This window comes from Martes martes (genome assembly GCF_963455335.1).
Source record: "Martes martes genome assembly, chromosome: 10".
Lineage (NCBI taxonomy): Eukaryota > Metazoa > Chordata > Mammalia > Carnivora > Mustelidae > Martes > Martes martes.
This window is the reverse complement of record NC_137898.1, coordinates 91,678,651-91,698,948: the sequence shown is the minus strand read 5'-3', so window position 1 is coordinate 91,698,948 and position 20,298 is coordinate 91,678,651. Positions and strand designations below refer to the sequence as shown.

Genomic DNA, 20,298 nt, shown 5'->3' with positions numbered 1-20,298 from the left:
GGGGTCACTTGGGCACAAAGCCAAATAAGTACCCTTGAGAAAGTAAAGGAATTGTTGGCTCTGGTGGCATCCACTACTAAAAAGGAGGTCCAACATCTCATAGACCTATTTGGGTCCTGGAGACAGCATGTACCCCACTTGAATGTTCTTTTGTTCCCCCTAGTTAAGGTGACCCACAAGGCTATCAGTTTTGAATCATGCCCTTTGTTGCAGCAAGTCTAGAAAGTTCATCAGCTATCTGTGGCCCAGCCACTGCATTTGGGACCTTCAGAGCCTAGACATCACAGGTGTCCACAGCCTCCCTACGTGCTGATTAGGGTACGTGGCAACAAAAAACTGCCACTAGGGGGTGCTGGCCTCATGGATTCTGGACCTTAAGTTGCCTAAGGCAGCCACTGGATACACTCCTGCTGAAGACCAACTCCTTGCTTGTTTTCCAGCACTGGTAGAGACTAAACATCTCAGAGCCAGAGCACCACCTGTGACTCTGTGACCTGAACTGCCCATTCTTGCTTGGGTGCTTGCAGACTCCACCAATAAAATTGGACAAGCTCAATAGAGCTCAATTATTAAGAAGGAATGGTATATCCAAGGTGAGGCCTAGCCACGGCCCCAAGGGACCAATAGCCTCCATGAACAAGCCAGTTCACCAGGAAGGGTTGAGCAACCCACAGGGAACGCTTTGCTTTACCTCCATGGCTACTCAGCGCCCAAGATTCAAAGATATGCCTGCTGACAATGTGGCATGGTTCACTGATGGCTCTGCAAAACTAAAGACAGACAAAGTCATCACAGCTGTGGCCACCATTTAGCCAATAGTGGTCATCTTTTGGCTGGGACTGGATATGGACATTCTGCTCAGTGGGCTGAACTCCAGTGATGGTTGTGGTGATGGTTGTGCGGGCCACCCATACAATGTAACCAACCCTTGTTACATTTTCACCAACTTGTGGGTCATTGCCAATGGCCTAGCCATCTGGTCGGGAGAATGGCAACTGAATGATTGAACTGTTAAGGGATTCCCTGTGTGGGGACAAGAACTACATCAGCAGCTCGCTGCCTGGAAAGGAAAAATATATAGTAATGCTCATGGCAAAGGACTTTTTTTAATGGAACATGAATGAACTCTCATACTAGTGGAGCTTTTGCCCAAGGAGTAACAATAGTAGCCCAATGGATACATCAATGAACTGGACATGGAAGCCCACCTGAGACGCAGCAAAATGCAAAGGCCCAAGTAGTGATGCTGGAAGATGGCAAGACTAAAGACAAAGTACAATCTTGGGATTCTTGCCAATGGACATACCATCCAACCAAGAGGGAGGTTCGAAGTGTTATTGGATCTGCCACCCACATATTTTGAGCCTTTCCCCCCAGGCTCAAACAGTCCACGCGTGGCCTGTTGCTCCTTTGATGGGGGTCCCAAGCCATCAGTGGTTCTGGTCAGAGGCTGACGCCCTCAGTGCAGGTTCAGATCCATAGGGTACCTAGTAACCCATCCATGAAGCTTTCCTGGAACATAGACACCAAGCGAGAGGCAGACTTTAAATATCACCGATGGTAGAGAACTGTCATCCATCAGGCAACTTTGCTTTGCCACTTAACCTGCAGTTAAACCAGCCATGAGCTTCCTACAATTGGTCTAGAGACTCTTCTAACGAGTGCTCCCTGACCAGAGTGACATGTGCTCCTCTGAGTTAGATGTTCTCTGAGGGGTACACTGGCTTATGAAGTGCTTGTCACCCTCAGAGGGGGCTTCCTCTTTGGAATTTCAGGGTTCTTGGGTGTTGCTACAAAATGATACAAAATGATACTCTAAATTGGAAGGGCCCCACAATTGGGCCACACTGCAGGGTTTCCAGAGACACTACTAGAAAAACAACTGGACAACTTGTTCCATTCTGCTGACTGTGTCCTCATACCTGGCAAAGGCTCACATGCCCTGGGGGAAAAAATGGCATGTCATTAACTATGGCAGAGATAGTTAACATGGCTCCCCACGCTATTCTCTGCGAACTCACTAGATGTGGAGGTGATGGAACAGGGCGGTATCCGTGCTGTTGCCAATGCCCCTTGCTGTGTAAAATATCAATAATTCAGGGAATGTAGAAACCAAACTAGAAAATCCAGCCTCCGATGGAATGGTTATCAGCTCGCAGATCCCTGTAGACCTTGATGTGTTTAGTTGAAATAACACGAGCACTCGGGGTTCTTTTTTGAGGACAGTCCTCCAGGAAGGCCTAGCCATCCTCTTGGGTTTGGTCCTCCTAATAACCCTAGTAAAGTGTTGTCTCAAAATGACAGAGAGGCAACAAACCACATCCATCTAGTAGGTGGTTTAGTGGCCCCATAAGACCAGATTTCACCTCCCACTTCAAGGTGGGCAAAGGTCCTGCTGGATTTGATGTGTTTCATCTGCTGTTTCAGTGGATGGGTGAGGATCGGGGGGTGGGAGGCTCAGAAAGGCAGTCTCATATGCAGTCTTTCAACCCTCAAGGCCCCTCAAGGATGGGTCTTAGGTCTGGAACACTTCCTCACCATGAGACAGAAAGCCCACACAACTGTGCTGGGCTTCCAGCCTTGTATAGGAACACCTGTCCCTGTTTCAGACTCAGCGTATGCTCCTTTGTTCTGCTTGAGACGGCATCAGTGCCCCTCAGGCATACCCCACCATTCAGTTTCTCACATTCTATTGCAGAGGAGCTGGGGTCCTTCTGCTCTGGTGTGAGGGAGTGCATGTAGACCAGTTGCCCTACATTGGCTGCCAGGGCTAGAGGGGCACACTATTCGATCTGTTTCTTCTCCGTGTAAGAAATGCATTGCTCCATCCAGTGCTTTACAATGTGTGTTTTCTTTGCTGACTGAAACCAGAGGCAGTGGGCAGAATGTGTGGATTGCTATTCCCAGTAATTGACACTGTGATGAGCTTTGCTATCCTCTGTGCAGTTAGGGTCCTCTCCTGGGATTGGTAACCAGTGCGGTATTCTACCCAACATTTTTTTTTTTTAAGATTTTATTTATTTACTTGTTAGAGTGAGAGAGAGAGAGCGAGCACAGGCAGGCAGAGTGGCAGGCAGAGGCAGAGAGAGAAGGAGGCTCCCCGCAGAGCAAGGAGCCCGATGCTGGACTCAATTCCAGGACACTGGGATCATGACCTGAGCCGAAGGCAGACGCCTAACCGACTGAGCCACCCAGGCGTCCCTACTACCCAACATTTTTATTTATCTTTCTCTTTTGAATATCACTGTTTTTTGTATAAATTTTTTCTATTTTTTTATAAACATATAATGTATTTTTATCCCCAGGGGTACAGGTCTGTGAATCACCAGGTTTACACACTTCACAGCACTTACCATAGCACATACCCTCCCCAATGTCCATAACTCCACCACCCTCTGCCTACTCCCCTCCCCCTGGCAACCCTCAGTTTGTTTTGTGAGATTAAGAGTCTCTTATGGTTTGTCTCCCTCCCGATCCCAACTTGTTCCATTTATTCTTTTCCTACCCCCCAAACTCCCCATGTTGCATCTCCACTTCCTCATATCATATCATATGATAATTGTCTTTCTCTGATTGACTTATTTTGCTAAGCATAATACCCTCTAGTTCCATCCATGTCGTCGCTAATATCACTATGTTTTTATAAATGGTTGGTAATCTATTGGATTTTCAATTTGTCCCATTTTTAGAGTGTCCCTTCAAGCTAGCTTCCCTGTCCTTTTGACAAAGCTCCTGTTCTTACCTAGGTTTCCCCACGTCAGAGCCTGAGAAAAACGTTTTTATGCAAGTAGTATATTCGGGCAGGCAATTCCAGAGAGCAGAAATGAAAGACGAGGGGAGTGTCACAGGAAGGAGGGACAAGTTGGCCACTGGGACTTTTTTGACTGGTACTTCTTGAGGAATTTTTAAAAATATGTATCAGAATTATCTACCCAGGTCACCTGGGTGACTCAGTCGGTTAAGCATCTGCCTTTGGCTGAGGTCATGATCCTGGAGTCCTGGGATCGAGCCCCATGTCGGGCTCCCCATCTCCCTCTCCCTCTGCCGCTCCCCCTGTGTGCTGTCTCTCTCAAATAACTAAATAAAATCTTAAAAAAAAAAAACTATCCACCCATGGGACAAAAAGGGAAAGCATTTGTTGCTTAGATACTATTCCCCATGGATGAAGAATGGCTTCATGGCATTTATTCTTCCCAAATTCCTACTTGCACATTCATGACCACCGAGTGGAGTCATGCCAATGTTCTACATCCTGCAAGCCTCAAAAAAGCCCCAAGGCAGGAAGCAAGAGACCATTGCACAACCAAGAGGGACGCGCTCTGTGACCGTGACTACACGAAGCCTGTCAAAGCTCAGCTGAACTGCTCACCACACCCGAAACTAAATTGAGAAGTGTGACTGAGATGATTCTGAAGGATTGCACAAGAGATGTCTAGTGCTATCCATTTTGAGGCACTCATCCTTCTCTTCAGTCCAATCCATCAAGGGGTTCCTTTCATGCCCTGGCTGATCGCCGTTTCTGCAAAAGGATGAGTGAAGCAAACACCGGTCCCCACAGCTCCACTGCTTCGGAGGCTGTGACTGGGATGGTCATCACATATGACCCAGTCTAGTTCCCTCACCCCCACCAGCCCTTTAGCTTGGGGCACACTTCTGAAAAAGTTCTGTCTCGGGTCCAGTGTCGTTATTCTCTTGAAGTAATCGAGGGAGCTTTTCACACTTTCCTTTCTACTCATGCATGTAACACACACACCCTGCACTTGTGTGTGTGTATGTAGTATAACCTCATGATTGTGAATGAAACAACACACAAAAAGAGAAGAAAAGATAAACGGGATCTAACAAACATATACAGAATGCTTCACCCAACAAGGACAGAATACACATTCTTCTCGAGGGCAAATAGGACATTATCCAGGATATACCATATGTCAGGCCACAAATCAACTCTAAATAGATGTTAAAAGACAGATACCATACAAAGTATCTTCTCTGAACACAAGAGGAGGCAGTTTGAAATCAATAACAGAAAGAAAATGAGAAAATTCACAAATTTGTGGTAAGTTAAACAACACACCCTTAAATTCTCAATGAGTCAAAGAAGAAACCATGAGGGAAATTAGGAAATACTTAGTGATGAATGAGAATGAAAACAACGCACTGAAACTTATGGGATGCAACAAAAAGATACTAAGAGGGAAAATTATAGCTAGGAATGCTTACATTAAAATCAAGATCTCAAATTAACCGTCTAGCTTAACCACTCGAGGAACTAGAAAAGAAAAGAAATGAAGCCCAGTGGTAGCAGGAGGAAGGACATAATAAAAATTATGTCCAAGAGATAAGTAAAAGAGAGACCAGGAAATCAAGGAGACTGAAAGTTAGTTTTTCAAAAAGATCAACAAAACTGACAAAACTTTAGCTAGCCTGACTGAGAGAAAAAGAGAAGCCTCAAAGTACTAAAATCTGAAATGAAAGTGTGGACAAATTACTACTTATTCCATAGAAATAAAAAGAAATATGAGAGAACAATTGTACTATGAATGATCACAGGCCAACAATCAGTAACCTAGATGAAATGGACAAATTCCTAGAAGCACGCAATCTACCAAGACTGAATCATGAAAAAATAGAAAACCTGAGCAGACTCCTTTCTCTCCCTCTCTCTTTTTTTTAAGCGGGAGAGAGGCAGAAGGAGAGAGAGAATCTTAACCAGGCTTCACACCCAATGCGGAGCCTGACTCGGGCTCAATCTCACAACCCTGAGATCATGACCTGAGCCAAAATCAAGAGTCAGAGGCTTATCAAAAGAAATGAAATCTTGTCATTTGCAACGACGTGGCTGGAACTAGAGTGTATTATGCTTAACGAAATAAGTCAATCAGAGAAAGACAATTATCATATGATCTCCCTGATATGAGGAAGTCGAGAGGCAACGTGGGGGGCTTGGGGGGTAGGAAAAGAATAAATGAAACAAGATGGGATCGGGAGGGAGACAAACCATAAGAGACTCTTAATCTCACAAAACAAACTGAGGGTTGCCAGGGGGAGGGGGGTAGGGAGAGGGTGGTGGGGTTATGGACATTGGGGAAGGTATGTGCTATGGTGAGTGCTGTGAAGTGTGTAAACCTGACAATTCACAGAACTGTACCCCTGGGGGTAATAATACATTATATGTTAATTAAAAAAATAAAAAATTAATAAAAAAATATTTTAAAAAAATTTTTTGAAGAGTCAGAGGCTTAACAGACTGAGCCACCCAAGCACCCCAGACCCCTAACTCTTAAAAAGATTGAATCAGGATTCAAAATCCTCCCGATAAAGAAAAGTCTTGGACCTAAAGTCTTCACAGATTAATTCTACCAAACATTTAAGGAAGAATTAACACCAATCCTTCTCAAACTCTTCCAAAAAATTGAAGCAGAAGAAACACGTTCTAACTTATTTTTATGAGGCCTGCCTTTCCCTGATACCAAAGTCAAATAAAAACACTGCAATTAAAGAAAATTATAGACCAATATCACTATGAACATTGATGCAGAAATCCTTAATGAAATACAAACAAATAGAATTCAACAACATCTCAAAAGGATTATATAACATAACCAAATGAAACTTATTCATGAAATGCAAGGATAGTTCAACATGTGAAAATCAATTGAGGGGCACCTGGGTGGCTCAGTCGTTAAGTGTCTGCCTTTGGCTCAAGTCATGATCCCAGGGGCCTGGAATCGAGCCCCACATTGGGCTCTCTGTTTGGTGGGAAGCCTCCTTCTCCCTCTCCCACTACCTCTGCTGGTGCTCCCTCTCTCACTGTCTCTCTCTATATATAAAATAAATAAATAAAATCTTAAAAAAGAAGAAGAAAATCAATCAATGTAATATGCCACATTAAAGAAAACCTGATATGATCATCTCAATGAACAGAAAAAGCATTTGAGAATTCAATACCCCTTCACAAAAAAACACTCAACAAACTTGGAATAGAAAGAGACTACCTCAACATAATAAAAGTCATATATGAAAAATCCACAGTTAACAGGATATTCAGTGGTGAGAAACTGAAAGCCTTTCCTCTAAGATTAAAACAAGAAAATTATGTTCACTCTTTCCATTCATATTCATTTTCATTCTTATTCATTCATTTCATCCATTCTAGCCAGATCAATCAGGCAAGAAAAGTTAGAAAGGAAGAAATAAAATTATTTCTATTCAAAAATAATATGATCTTTTATTTAGAAACCCCTGTTACACACACGTGCGTGCACACACATAAACTGTTAGAAGTAATAAAGTAATTCACCAAAGTGGCAGAATACAAAATCAACACTCAAAAATCAGTTGTGTTTCTATACACCAACAACAAAATTCCGAAAAAGAAATTAAGAAAACAATTCTATTTCCAAAACACCAAAGAGAATAAAATACTTGGGGTACGGGGGGGGCCCAGTCAGTTAAACATTTTACTCTTGGTTTTAGCTCAGGTTATGATCTTCAGGGTTGTGGAATTAAGCCTACATCAGGCTCTGCACACAGCGGGGAGTCTGCTTGGGATTCTCTCCCTCCCTCTCCTTTTGCTCCTCCCCTCTCTCTCTGTCTCTCTCAAATAAATAAATTTTTTTAGAAAGAATAAAATACTTGGGAATTAACTTAACCAAGAAGGTGACAGTCTTATACACTGGAAACTACAAAACATTGTTGAAAGGAATTAAAGAAAACATAAAGAAATGGAAAGACGTCTTGTGTCCACAGATTGGAAGACAATTTTAATGCTACCCAAAGCAATCTACAGAGTCAGTGCAATCCCTATCAAAATCTGAAAGATTTTTTTTTCAGGAATAGAAAAATCCATCAAAAAATTCATATGAAATTCAAGGATCCCAAATAACCAAAACAATCTTGAAAAAGACGAACAAATTTGGAAGACTCATACTTCCTGACCTAAAATTCACTGCAAAGCCACAATAATCAAAACAGTGTAGTGCTGCCATAAAGTCAAGCATATAGATCAAGGTAATAAAATAGAGATCCCAGAAATAAACCCTTGCATATAAAATCAAGTGATTTTTTTTTTTTTTTGCAAGCATGCCAAGATGATTCAGTGGGGAAAGGATAATCTTTTCAACAAATGGTGCTAGGAAAACTAGATATCCACAGATAAAAGAATGAAGTTATATCCTTATTTAACACCATTTACAAAAATTAAGTCAAAATGGATAAAAGATTTAAACATTAAGAGCTAAAACTATGCAACTCTTAGAAGAGAACATAGGGGGAAATCTTCATGACATTGAACTTGGCAGTGATTTCTTGGATATGACATCATATCCAAGAGCACAGGCAACAAAAGCAAAAATAGAAAACTGGATTTTACCAAAATTAAAACTTGTTGCATCAATAGACACTAACAGAGTAAAAAGCACCCCACAGATTGGGAGAAAATATTTGCAAATCACATATCTGATTAAAGATTAATACCAAATATGTAGAGAATTTCTAGAAGTGAATGACAGCAGAATACCCAATTCAAAAATGAGCAACAGACATTACTCTAAAAAAGATACATACGGGGCGCCTGGGAGGTTCAGTGGGTTAAAGCCTCTGCCTTCAGCTCAGGTCATGATCCCAGGGTCATGACCTGGGATCATGACCCCCATCGGGCTCTCTGCTCTGCAGGGAGCCTACTTCCCTTCCTCTCTCTGCCTGACTCTCTGCCTGCTTGTGATCTCTGTCAAATAAATAAATAAAATCTTTAAAAAAAAAAAAAGAAGAAGAAGATACATACAAATGGCCAATAAGCACATGAAAAGATGTTCACCAGCATTAATAATTAGGGAAATGCAAATCAAAAACACTCATTTGGTTTTGTACTCATTAGGATGGCTATTATCAACAAACAGAACACAAATGTTAGTGAGGATGTGTAGAAATTGGAACGCTGTGTACTACTGGTGGGAATGTAAAATGGTGCAGCTGCTCCAGAAAACAGTAAGGCAGTTCCTCAAAAAAACAGAATTACCATTTGATGCAACACTGCTTTTGGATATATACACCAAAGAATTGAAAGCAGGAACCCAAAGAGTTATTTGTATACCAAGGTTTGCAACAGCATGGTTCACAATAGCAAAGGTTGAAACAATCAAAAGGTCCATGGACAGATGAGTGGATAAACAAAATGTAGCATATTATATGTAGTGTGTGTCATATATATTTCTGCCTTAAAAGGAAAGAAATTGATACATGCTACAACATGGGTGAAGCTTGAAGACTTTATGCTAATTGAAATAAGCTGGACACAAAAGGACAGATATTGTATGATTCCACTTTTATGAGATACCTCGAGTAGTCAAATTCATAGACAGAATCTAGAAAAGTGGTTACCAGGGGCTGGGGGACCGAGGAATGTGTCGTTACTGCTTGATGGGTATAGAGTTTCAGTATAGGATGATGAAAAAGCTCTGGAGATAGATGGTGGTAATGACGGTACATTAATGTGAACATAATTGATACCACTGTTATGTATAATTTAAAATGGTTAAAATGGTAATTTTATGTTTTGTATATTTTGCCACACACACACACACACACACACGCACAAATCCCATACCACTCTTCAAACTCTTTAAGTTTAACAATATACCATAACTATTTTCCTGGTCCCTATATACAAATAAAATTCAGCCTTTTGAATAACTGCACACTATATCATAGAAGGACATGCTATGCCTATTTAACCACTCCCACACTACAAACATTTGCTATTATAAATAATGCTGTGGTCCAAATCTTTAAGGTTCATATGATGTATCAGTTCCATACAATGGAGCCTTCAAACTGCAATTACTGGGCAAAGTAAATAGTATTTTTAGATTTTTCTTTAATCTACCCTCAACTTTTGTTTATTCATGGTTTAAAGCAAGGAGGAAAGACACGCTGCATTAGTTAGGTTATGGATTTGGCTGCATATGACAAAAACCTCCAATTGCTGGGACTTATACCAGATATAATTTTATGTCTCTTTCACATAACCACCTGGAGATGGGCGTTCCAGGACTGGTACGGAACCCAGCCTTCTTTCATCCCCTCACTCCACCAGTCATTTTCCAAGATGGCTCAGTACCACCTCCACATTCCGGTCAGCAGGACAGCCCAGGGGAGAGGACGGGCACATCCTCTTCTTTTCTAGACTCCACCCAGCAGTTGCCTGAACCACACTTCCGCTTCTTACCTATTGTCCCGAACTTAGTCATATAACCCATTCTAGCTAAAAGGGAGGCTGGAAAAAATGGTACTCATTCCAGGTATCCATGTGCCCTATTAGTATCATGATGGCCCAGGGGAGATCAGATAATGGTCAAGTCTGCGATAAGAGCTTCCAAAAGAACAGCCCATTATGCCCCCAGTATTTATAAAGCAAACAATTTCCCATTGAATTTAATTCAAAAGCCATCCTTGTGTTTATCGAGACCCACATACACTTGGATCTGTTTCTAGACACTAATCTGTTTCATTGTTATATTAAATGGCTTTATCATAATTGGTAGCTGTTCTTGTATTAATTTATGGCTGTTGATACATTAATTACTTATTTTTTGTTAACTGATTGAAGCTACTTGATTTGTGTTGTTTGTACAGATCAAGTTAAAGACCGTCAAACTTAATTGGCAAAAACTAGTTTGTCCTGGCACTTGGATATTATAATTTGAGGCAGATATAATTTTCTTAGTTCCAATTTTTCAATGTTAAGAAGCATCTCTACCCAGCAGTAACTACAACTGAAAGGTCACACATCTGTTTCATCTCCATAGCCTTAGAGGAAAACATCACTAAAGAGAAAGCCTGACCATTGCAGGGATCTTCTAGCGACAGGGAACAGAGTTTCCCAGGGTAACAGACATCCAGGACTCCACGTTCTCACCCATTTCAAAAACAATGGATGTGAGCAAGTGCCAAGATGAGATCTGGTCGCTAGCTAAATTCCCAAGTTGATGGGAAATAAAAGAGGAGCTCTCCCAGCTCCTGAATTGCGTGGCTCAATGAGCCTTTTAACTGATAGCAGCGCCTCTCTGCCATTATCTTCCATCAGGCCTCATTCACTCTGTCTCATAGAGGAAAGATTTGCTCAAGTTGATGCCTTATTCTCAGAAGCGCCTTCATTTGACTTTATAGAAAAGAAAGGTTATTTGATCAAAAGAGCTGTAGTTGGGATATTGTCCCCTGCCGCCCTGCTCCTGTATATCTTTCACCTTTCTTTAAAACCCACGTAGACCATCTTGTCCATGAAGACTTTCTTGGTTTCCAGCACTGACAACAACGGAACAAGCTGGAAGGCATCTTAGAGATCTAGAAGCGAGGTTCTCAACCCTGACTTTCTGCGGTCACCTAGGTAACTTTTGTAACAGGTCCTTCTGCCCTCACTCCTTCCCAGATTCGGATCGGTAGGTCTGACGTGGAGCCTTAGCTCTTGCTAAGGGGGAAGTTTTTAACTTCCGCAGGGTGTTATGAGTGAGAGTAGGAAACTACGAGGCCAACCCCTTACAGATGAGGGCACTGAGCCCGCACGATACTACAAAGAAAGTCGCGCATTTCTTCGTCGGAAGCGAGCCCGTTCCAGCAGGGCCTTTCCTTCGCAGCTCTTTCTCCGGTGCCTGCAACTGTGCGGATCTAACATGCGGCAGATTTGCGTGTGACCCTAAGCTAAAACCAGAAAATTGGCCTCTGTTCCAGGATATGACTCCCCAGCATTCCTTTGCTGCACGGAGATCCGTGACTAGGTCGCCGGTGCGTTCACCGCGACTGCCGGCTCGGTAAACAGCCTTCTTGCGACAGCCTCTGCTCCCAAAGCCTCGCCGCCTCCCAGGCTCTGCAAGCGCTTTGCATCATAGGAGGTCACGGTGGCTCGCCGTCCGCCTCGGGTGCCCAGGAACCGGCCGCCGTCCGAGCACACCCCAGGGCGTGTCTTGGGGCCGGGGAGCACCTCGGCGGGAGTGTCAGGGGCGTGGAGGGAAGTGCGGGCACTGGGACGGGAGGCCCCGCACGCCCGCGAGGGCGGGGAGAGCCGGCCAGGGGTGGGGAGGGCCGGCTGGCGGCGCTGCCTGGGCCGGGCCGGGCGCTCGCACCTGCCGGGTGGCTGCGGCAGTCGGCGCTCGACGCGGGCGGCGGAAGGCTCCGGGGCGCTCCGCGCAGGTGAGCCGCCGCTGCGGGCTGGGGGCTCGGACGGCCAGCGGGCCGGGCCAGGGGACGCGGCCTCCGGCGGGGTGGGTGGCAGGAGAGTCGGAGGGGCCGGACGGCCCAGGGCTGGGGCAGCTGATCGGGGAGGTCCCTGAGCGCGCGCCGCTGTCGGGTCACCGGCGGCCGCGGCCGGTCAGGCAGACCGTGCGGCTGGGCCAGAGGAGCTTCGAAGTGCGAAGCTCCCGCCGTCCATTCCACCCCGCGGGTCCCAGGATCCGAGGACACCCCGCCCGTACGGCTCCCCTCGGGCCGGAGACCGACCCGTCCCACGTCGCCGCGGGCACTCAGCGCCCTACCGTCCGGCCGCCCACAAATACGACGAGCCGGAGCCTCTTCCCGAGCCAGGAAGCCCAGGATTCAGTAACAGCAGGCGACCGGCAGACAAAGCTCCCTGAGTCGTGACGTAGCTTCCACTGCGGCCTCCGTGGGTCGGGGCCGAGGGGCGATGAGCAGGGCTCGGGGAGGTTTACACTGGACCCAAACGTCGTTTCAGGCGACCCGTCTGGGTCCAGAGGCGAACCTCTGGAGATACATTCCAGCCCTAGATGTAAGAAGGATTTGTGCTTCAGAAAGGGAAACCCGTCGCTTCATGAAATAGATCTTTGAAAAAATTTTAGACAGCCACCTCTTCTGCGAAGCGACCATTTCCCCCACATGCCCTTCCGCCAGGCCATTTCCCTTCACAGCTGCCATGTTCCTCCGCATCCCCGACCGTTCGCCCCGCGGCCCCGCCCACCGCTCCAACAGTGGTTGTTGGGCTCATAAAGTGGCGTAAGAATCTTATCTGGGTCTTTACATTCACTTTAGTAGGTAGTACGGCTTATTGTTCTAAGAAACATGTACTACTTAACCTGTTCGGTACAGTCTGCAGTTTGTTGGTGTCAAACCTTGTGGAGGAGAGTCATTACATACCGGAAGACGCGGGCCGGCGTCACTTCCGGCGGCGCCCTTCTTGGCTGAGGGGTCTTCCGCTTCCTGAGGCTGTGCTTGCCCTCTGCTCCTGGAGTTTCTGGAAGAGACGTGGAATTGATACGAAGGCCTTATTGAATATGGTGTCTTGATTTTACAGAGGAGAGTGCCTGTAGGAGCAGAAGGGAAGCATTACTTCTGGTTGGGCATTATTAGTTCTGGTGTGAGGACAGCCACGCATTCAATTTCCTCTGAAAGGACTTTGGTTTCCTCTCACTTCTTCCATGGGAGGTAGCGACAGTACCACTACTTACCTCATGTTGCGGGTTTTTCCTTGTATTCTGTGGATTCCTCCCTCACCCTTCTGGTGGGCAATGGTTATGATGACCCAGGTGAACCTATCAAAGCTGGAGTTTGACATCAGTGATTCTATTTGGGGTGTGCCCCAATATGTCCTTGGTTGTGTCTCTTGCCTAATCTTAGCAAATGGCACTGTGAGATAGGGAGAGAAAAGGAGTAAAAAGAAAGACGGACATCTGCTAACTTGAAAGGTAACATCGGCTGCCATGCTTAATCGGTCAAAGTACAGATATTACTTACGTTGATTATAATCAAAGGATTATCTCTTTTCCTCAAACGCGTTTGCCTGTTGGAAATGGATAAGGGCAGTTTTACCATATGTAGAACCGCTCCCATAGCCAAAGTTCTGTTATTGCAAAACTTTTTATAATTGCGGGTAAGAGAGTGGAAGTCACCAACTAATGTGTCATCAACTAATGGATGTATACCAGACAGATTTCACATCTGTATTTATTTCTAGAGACAAGTTGCAAGACCAAAACTAGATCATGCACAGTACTACACAATATCCAGTAGGAACAATTAGAGGAACCAGTAAGTCCTGTAATCCCCACACTTCCTTTGAATTCAGCCTTCCTTTTAACCAGTCTTGTCCCCCAAACGTTTGCTGGGGGCTAGAGGTGATTTGAATTTTAGATCTTTGTCTCTGTCTTATCTTTTCTCTGTGTCACAGGCTGCACTCCTGAAGGGACAGAGAAACTCAAAACATGTATCCGCCTTATGTGAGGAAGAATTTAAACTGAAAATACCAAAGCATACTTATGTATTCCCTTGCAGATTTAGATGTAATGAGCCGTTATTGATATCTTGCTGGTATCACATCATAAGGGGGCTTTACAGTGTACAAGTTGATTTCCATAAGCAGCAGTGTGAGGAAAGAGTAATTGCTTAGTTCATAAATGGGGAAGGTGAGTCTTATAATACTGAGTATCTGGCCTGGGGTTATCTAGCTCTAAGTGGCAGGGCCAGGACTCAGACGAGAACTTCTTCCATAATACCTCAGTACCCTACACGGTGTCATTTTTTTGTTCATTTAATTTGAGGATGGGGAGTTGTTTGTGATAGTTTCTCCTGACTTTTTTATTGAATATAGTCTCTGACTTGAACTCTTAGAATCTAAATTCAGAAACATTCTTGTTTGGTAGATTTTGTGCGAACCTTTGTATAGTGTAACTGCAAAAATATTTTAGAGCTGAGCATAGCCTGAATTATTACCAAGCCCAATCTTTTAGTTTTTTCAAAGAGCAAGGGGAGATACAGGGAAAACTAAGCAAGTACCCAAACCTACTTTGTTAAAAGTTAGGCCTCCTGGCATTCAGACTCTTTCCAGCATGTGGTCCCTTGAGGATTTCCTAGATATATAAATCAAGTTGTTCAGTTTGATGTACTCTGTTGCTTTGGTGTCTGTGATAGCAAACCATAGCCTCTCTGAATCCTGGACTCAAATATCTGTAGATTCTTTAGCTCTAACTGGATTCACATTCCATGAGGGAAAGAGCCTAATTGGTTTGGCGCATTGTGTTATTCTAAGCACAGGACCCATAGTAGGCGCTCAACAAGATGTGTTCAATACCCATCAAATAAACTTTTGAACAAGTATGAGATGTCATTAGGACTTCATTCAGCTACAAGTAACAGAAAATCCCACCACAGTAACATAAGTGAGGAGTTTGTTTTTCTCAAGATAGCTAGATGTCTAGAAGTAAGAAGCTCAGGCTGGGCCAGTTTCCTCTGTCTTCCTGTACCACCATCCTTAGTATATGGCTTTCCTACTCACTGAGAGACAGGCACCTCTTCTTTTCAGAGAGGGCTTATGAGAAAAAAGGGCACAACGAAGGACAGAAGGTGTGTGCCAGCTGAACCTGTGTTTTTATAGTAATAGATCATTCTTGAAAGCTCTACCCAATAGACTTCTTCTACCTCATTCATATAAGAACTAAGTCACAAAGCCACTCCTTACTGTAAGGGAGCCTGAGCATATCTTGTGGTTTAGCCGACCATGTTGCCAATACAACAAAGTAGGGATTCTTTTAAGGAAGAAGAGGAGAATGGATATTGGGTAAACAACTAGCAGTACCTGCCATAGTATGTTTTATGAGTCATTGACTCTTTGTTTCTACACGGATTATTCTTATTGTTTTATTTTTACTTTTTGTTGTTCTTTGGTTTACTAAAAAAGCGATAGATAATGCAGTGGTTGTAGAGAACTTTTTAAAATTATGGATTCTGAGGTCCAGCCCAAGAAATGCTGATTATTTAGGTCTGGGATGAGTCTGTAAATCTGAATTATATAAACTGGCACTCCAGATAATTTGAATGCAGGTGGTCACAGGATCACAATTTGAAAAACATTGAATTGGGGAGTGGTTTAGAAGAGGCACCTTCAGTTTATTTCCAAAGTCTTTCCTGGCTCATTCATTCCTCTTGAAGCTATTACTTTCTTTTTTAATTTTCTATTTTGGTCAATATAAATAAATATGTAGTCTTTTTTTTTTAAATAAATATGTAGTCTTAAAAGTCACAAGTTCTACAAGGTTCTTACTAAGTCTACACTGAGCTACCTTCCTTGAGGCTACTATTTTCAGTGCTCTCAGCCGTTTCTATCATATTTACCATCATACTGCCAAATAACATGCTAATACTGGCTATTTCCCTTTCTTTTCCCAGTTCTGGATAGTATCTACTGACGTCCTGCCTGGGAAGATAAGGATCTCTCCCTTATGCCCTCATTTTTCTTTATCACATTTGCTTCCCTTCTTACAAGGTCCCAATATAGTTATATCCTAATTTTTTTGATATAGCAATGTTTAGTGTTCACATTATTATGACTCTGTAAATGTTATTCACAACCCAGCTATGTGATAAACCATGATTTCTACACTTTCTTTCTCATACAAGCTTTTTCTATCCCCTGGACTTAGTCATTGCTACCTCTTCTTCAGTTGCTTAGTGTTTTTTGAACACTCACTACAATTCTGACTCAAACTTTGACAGGAGAATAAAGTTCCTCCCAATAAAGCATCAAGTAAGTAGTCAGTTTGATTTGCTTTTCTTGGAAGCATCCTGGCTCAGTACCCCCCACCCCATTCTCTGGGACTGGTTATTCTGAGTCCCTTGTTACCCTGGGAGCTCCCCTGGCTGCCATCTTGTTGATGGTATTGGATTCTGATTCTTGGAATACATGCCTTCTCACTCAGTTTGGTTTTGCTGGACCGTAACTTCCTGAGAAAGGGCATGTGGAGGATGAGGTGGATTTGTCCTGAAAGTGCTGAAGCTCACATGGCCTCTGTGAGGGCTGCAACCTGTTGCAAGTTGACCCACGGGGAAGAAAAGCCAGGTAGCCATCATGAAGCATTTGTGGCACATTTTTTAAAGAGATCTTAGAAGCAAGAGCTGTGAGCCTCCAAGGCTCCTGTTTGTTGTGATTTCTTTTCTCAATCTAAATAAATATTCACATCCACACCCAATTTTGTGTTTGTAATTTGATGACTTTTTCTTAAAGTGGGCTCCCCAAATTATGCAAGATGCAGGCCCCAACAAGACCTTGCCACTTTTTCAGACTTTGTACATTCAAGATATCATTTTTCTTCCTTCACATTTGATTGATGGTTTGGCTGAATATAGGATATTAACTGGAATTAACTTCCCCTCAAATATTGAAAGTGTTTCTCCATTTTCCTCTGTCTTTAAATAGCTTGGTTGAGAAGTTGATGCCATTCTGATTTCCGATCCCTTGTATTTTGTTTTTATATCTGAAAGGTTGTAGGGTTTTCTTTTGTTCATTCCTCCTGTTCTGCTACGTCATGATGTTGGTAGTTGATTTTGGCTTTGGCTTTTTTTCCGCCCCCCCCCCCCGAGTCACTGTTCTAGGTACTTTAAAGTCCTTTTCAATCTAAAAATCATTTTCTTCAGTTCTCAGGTTACTTCTTTGCATAATTTCCTCTGTTCCATCTTTCTGCAACTTGTACTTTCTGCAACTTAAATTACTTAGATGCTGGATCTCTTGCATCTGCCCTCTTATTTTATCTTTTCTATTTCTATTTTTTTTAAGAATTTTATTTATTTATTTGACAGACAGAGATCACAAGTAGGCAGAGAGGCAGGCGGAGAGAGAGAGGAGGAAGCAGGCTCCCTGCTGAGCAGAGAGCCCAATGCGGTGCTCAATCCCCTGGGATCACGACCTGAGCCGAAAGCAGAGGCTTTAACCCACTGAGCCACCCAGGCGCCCCAATTTTTCATTTCTATTTTTAAAAAAACTCTCATCTTTTAGTCCTAATAAGTCTTTCAATCCTCATATTAAATTTTTACATTTCTACCATCATATATATGATATAAACATATATTTTTTTTCTTTTTTAGAGAGAGAGCATGAGCATGAACATGGAAGAAGGAGAGGGAGAAGCATGGGGGGGAGGGTGGTATTTGATTCCAGGACCCTGGGATTATGACCTGAGCTGAGGGTAGATGCTTAAGAGCTGGGTGGCAGATTGAGCCACCAGGTACCTCTTAACAGGTCATTTAGAAGAAGGTTTGAACTAAGATGGAAAATTATAATTAGCTTAGTATTTTTCTTTAAGAGTTTATATTGAGAAAATGTTTTTCTAATACCACTAGAGAATGTCTTAGTTACAGAATTTGGGAGAAATTTTCTGCCCTTGAAAGTCGTTCTCCAAATCCATACTATTTTCCTTCTTTGCTCAGCCTGACATGTGATAACCCAAACCTGGGGCAGATTGGCACTCCTCTTTGCTAGGAAAGTTTTCAGATAATATGGTTCACTGATTTAGCTTTCAGTGATGTCTTCACAGGAAAGCCTAGGCATGAGATACCAGATTTTCTACTGTTGGATCTTCCTTTAAAGACAACTAACTGCAAAGCCCTTTCAGGCTGAGGCCCAACTTTGGTATCTCTGTTTCTCTAGCACCTAGAACCATGCTGATACACAAGAGGCCCTGGGTAAATGTTGCTTGAATCAAATCAACCCCACTACCCGTTTTATTTATTTTTTTTTAAGATTTTATTTATTTACTTATTTGAGAGAGAGAGATAGAGCGAGTATGAGAGGGGGAAGGTAAGAGGGAGAAGCAGACTCCCTGCTGAACAGGGAGCCTGATGCAGGACTTGATCCCAGGATTCTGGGATCATGACCTGAGCCAAAGGCAGTTGCTTAACCAACTGAACCACCCAGGCACCCCCATTACCCGTTTTAAATTAACCCTTCCTAATGGTCCCCTTGCTGTTTCCTCTGTTTCTTTTGCATCTTTTTATGTCACTTTTTCTGGAAGGTGATATCTCGTTCTCAAATTTGATGTGTAGATGTGTTGAAAAACAGACTGGGAAGATTTTCTACCAGGACTCCAGGTATAATTTCCAGGGGTAAAAACTCCCCATATCATCTTACTGAAGATGTAATAATTTCTTAGGTCATCACCAAACATCCTACATCTGGTACCATCTTGAACCACAGTTCTATTTGAATGCTTTTTTCCCCTCATGTTCCATGCCTCACTTATACTGTCCTTTGCTTCCTCCCACTCTTTGATCTGGCCCCCGCCTTAACCCAGACCTTCTCTTTGTTCTGTTCTAATGTTGTTTTTCTGCCTCCTCTCCCCTACCTTCACCTGTCCTCTGGTATATTTTGCAGAAAGCACAGTGATGTACTAATTTCAAAAGACCTACCCTGACTACCGGGCGGACATCTTTTTAAACTAACCCAGGTTGCGGAATGAAGAATCTCTCTCTCCTGGCTGTTGTTGGGATTGTTTCTATGCTTTGTTCCCACTGGGATTGTTTGTTTTTATATGGAAGGCTCTAGAACAAGAGCTAAACTACAAGATCATTGTAAAACAGAGATCGGTAGATTAGCGTCTCACAAACACTATTACTCACCACAGAACTTGTACTCTCATGGCATGGAGTCTTGGATGAAATTAGGATGGCTTAAGCTACAGTCTCTCTTAATGCTAAAAAAGTATATGCTACCCCAAAATACATCTCTATTTGTTTTAACTTGAAAATCATTTTCTCCGAAATCTTGAAGTGAAGTTGGTACTCCAGGATGAGAACCATGTGAGTCACGTGATTCCAGATATATTTTGGCCTAACCATACATGGGTCTAAGAGGCATAGTACAAGATGATCTCTGAAGGACTCATTTAGCTCTAAAAATCATATGCAAAAGTAATGTTAGCCACAGCCTTACTAATGACTGGATTTAGGAGCTAGTTTCCTCATGATTCAGGATTACAGCTAAGGTGAATCAGTTCAGTTCAGATCAAGAACTATTATTATATGGCAGGTTTTGTGCTAAGCCGTGGGAAGTTTAAGGTGAAGCAGATAAGATCTCTGCTCTTGAGGTACGTGTGGTCTCGTGAGTAAGGCATGTAAATGTGTAATTTTCATATGACAAGCTAAGTGATAAAAATCAAGATATGTGTAAGATACTATGGTAAAATTGAAAAAGGTGGAGGGAATAACATGAACAAAGTGTATACTATAAGGTTTGTGGTGGGAAAAACTGGGAAATGAGGCTCAAGGGACAGGCTAAGAGCCAGGTTCTGGGTATATGCCATGCAAAGGGGCGGATTACATCGGTGTGGTGGTTAGTCAATGAAATATTTTAAATTTTATAGTAGTGTAGTCAGATTGTAAGATCTGTAAGCAGATGACTCTGGTGGCAGAGTGGAAGGAGGATTTATGGAAGGCATGATTATAAGCATTACAGTAGTCAAAGCAAAAGACAATAAGAGCCTAAATGAGATAACTATTGTAGGAACAGAAAGGAAACAGAACACCAGA

General features: G+C 43.1%; 1 protein-coding gene across 2 annotated transcripts in view; it reads left to right on the top strand.

Moving 5' to 3' along the window:
* TMEM45B (transmembrane protein 45B) overlaps positions 1 to 20,298 on the top strand; it is a 57,585-nt gene that overhangs the window by 12,591 nt on the left and 24,696 nt on the right. The window contains exon 1 of one of the 2 annotated variants that reach the window (XM_080815840.1): positions 12,067 to 12,186. The exons of the other annotated variant lie outside the window; for it this stretch is intronic. The gene's annotated coding sequence lies outside the window, so the exon portion shown is untranslated. Of the gene's footprint in view, positions 1 to 12,066; positions 12,187 to 20,298 lie in introns of those variants that run through there. 2 annotated transcript variants of the gene reach the window in all.